Here is a 2,590-nt window from a genome sequence, read left to right on the forward strand (position 1 = left end):
TCTCTCATAAAATGGTGTATAATTCACATTAAATTATTTAGGATTACTTAAGGCAAACAAGTGAAACGCTAATTCTTTTCACTTTAATCTTTCTGTCTATTTAATTTCTATTTGCAATATGTTCGTCAGTTTGCTACGACCTCTGAAGGAAAACAAAATCAAAAATTTAAATGGGGTGAGGGGGTGAAATTTTTTTTTTTTTTGCATATTCGTAATCTCCGGTATCTAAAACATAGCAACCCGAAAAAATGCATTTTTCAAGGAGAGGTGCGAAACTGCATCAGACTCCCCACCCCCGGACTAAGCATTCCATATGTAGTAACCAAAAAAAGTTTATTAAAAAGCATATCCTTAATGAATAGACTAATTTCTGTCAAATGCAAGGCAAATAAATTTAAACGAAATATAGAAAACCAGTGAGAGAATAAAAACATCGAACATCACGATTTGGTCAAAGAAGCAATGTAACAGCAAAGCAAACAGCGAAGCCTTTTTTAGAACGCTTCCCCGTGCTGAGATGAATAATTTATGAGGTTGCTGCCTCCCTTGAATTGGATAACTGATCCCCAATTACCATTACGACAGAGCACTTAGACCACCGATAGTCGGTAAGGCGAACTATCGTATGAAAGCTGATAGATTCCAGCCCCTGAGATCGTATCGCTAGTTATTCAATCACCAAAATCGAAGGATCCGAAGCGGCACGCCGGTAACAAAAGTTCACCACACCTGCCCTCATCTGAAATGGATTCACATATCCCTTTGCTCTATCTATTACCACCATTACAATTACTACTACTTTTTTTCACAACCGTCACTACTGCTGCTAGTACTACTATCACCACAGTATCACAATAACTTGATTCCGCAGGGATAAAATGCAAGGGATGATCAGAATTCGTTGAGGTGTAATTACCATAAAGTTACATTAGCTTGGTACCCTATAGGCTGTTTTAACTTTCTTTAAAATGTATATTCTTAATGAAATTTTGCAGGCACGTTGTCGATGTACATTACGAAGCTTTTGTCTAAGTTGTACAACGTAAACAAATGTTCGCCGGAATCCCTCAATGCAAAACGGAGTGGACAACAAAAACATACTGGAATATCTAAAAAGATTTCCGAACGGTTCACTCAATCGAATTGCTTTCGTTTTGTATCAAGTCATTGTTTACCAACTATTTTGTGTCGGGACATTCCAGACCCTCGCTCCCAACATTTTCCTATGAAAAGTAACATCGTAATCCAAAAGAAGCACCCAGCCAGATGTAAAATAAGGATTTCATCCTACATCCAAATAATCTTAATTTCTATAGACCGAGACCAAGTACCATCGCGATGAAGGGACGTTTGCTTTAACTGCAAACATTACTTACTAACCCGATCCCAATAGTTAAATCCGGATATTGGGGCCAAATATGTACCAGAGTTCGAACTCGTGGGGTGGGGTGGGGTGTAAATTAACAACGTCAAAGTATTTTTTCCCCAGTGATTAGTTCGCCTTTGATACTTAGTAGCTGCTGCAATGTGTCAAAAATCACAACTGAAGAATCAGAATAATACATGAAAACGCTTATAAATTAACACGAAGCACAGTTATCGACTCGAGAGATGACTTATGACATATTTTGTAGGCCCTGAAAAGGGCCGTTGCTTTCACCTAAAACAGGCATTAGTAACTTTCTACTTGCTGCTTGTGTATTTGGTAACAGCCTTGGTACCTTCAGAAACAGCGTGTTTGGCTAATTCACCAGGAAGGAGAAGACGGACAGCAGTCTGTACTTCACGGCTACTGATGGTCGAGCGTTTGTTGTAGTGTGCCAAGCGGCTAGACTCAGAAGCTATTCTTTCGAACAGATCGTTGACGAAACTATTCATGATAGACATAGCTTTACTGGAGATACCAGTGTCGGGGTGAACTTGTTTCAACACTTTGTAAATGTAGATAGAATAGCTTTCCTTTCTCTTTCTCTTTTTTTTTTCTTATCCCCAGAACGTGCAGGTTTAGCCTTAGCGGCTTTCTTTGCTCCTTTTGACGGTGCTGCTGCTGTAGGTGGCATCCTTAGTAGTTAGAATCAGACAATTCTATTTATAGTTGACAGGTAGGCTCACCAGCTCGTTTTCTGGAAGTCATTTTAGCTCTAATGTCATTGGTGGAAATCGATTGCCTAGAAAACCACGTCACCGCACGCTGCTTTATCTTCATGTAAGCAGCCACCTACAGTATCTGGAGCCTATTTAAAGGAAGATAATGGCAATTGATACCTTTGCGTGAGCTCGTCCCATGCAGTAGAAACAGGAAACCTACGCATCAAGACTGTTCATCCTGTGTTGACAAATGTAACAAAGATAATAAAAATGGTAAATATAAACTATATGAATAATATATACGATAAATTTAACTTAGTGAAAAACTGGCCGCAGCACTCGACACGAATTCCCAGCTAATGTGATTCGATTAAACTTAATTCATATGTAATCTTTATCTTTTACTTCCTTCGGTCATGACACTGTAGCCATGCTGGGGCACTGCCTTGAAAAATTTTAGCCGAACGAATCGCCCCCAGTACTTTTTATTTTTAAGCCTAGT

At 39.1% G+C, this 2,590-nt stretch overlaps 1 pseudogene; it reads right to left on the reverse strand.

The window, feature by feature from the left end:
- Nucleotides 1–1,622: 1,622 nt before the first annotated feature.
- On the reverse strand, nt 1,623–2,275 carry LOC106881188 (histone H2B, gonadal-like; annotated as a pseudogene).
- Between the last annotated feature and the right edge of the window lie 315 nt (nt 2,276–2,590).

The sequence above is a fragment of the Octopus bimaculoides genome, chromosome 11, assembly GCF_001194135.2.
Source record: "Octopus bimaculoides isolate UCB-OBI-ISO-001 chromosome 11, ASM119413v2, whole genome shotgun sequence".
Taxonomy (NCBI): domain Eukaryota; kingdom Metazoa; phylum Mollusca; class Cephalopoda; order Octopoda; family Octopodidae; genus Octopus; species Octopus bimaculoides.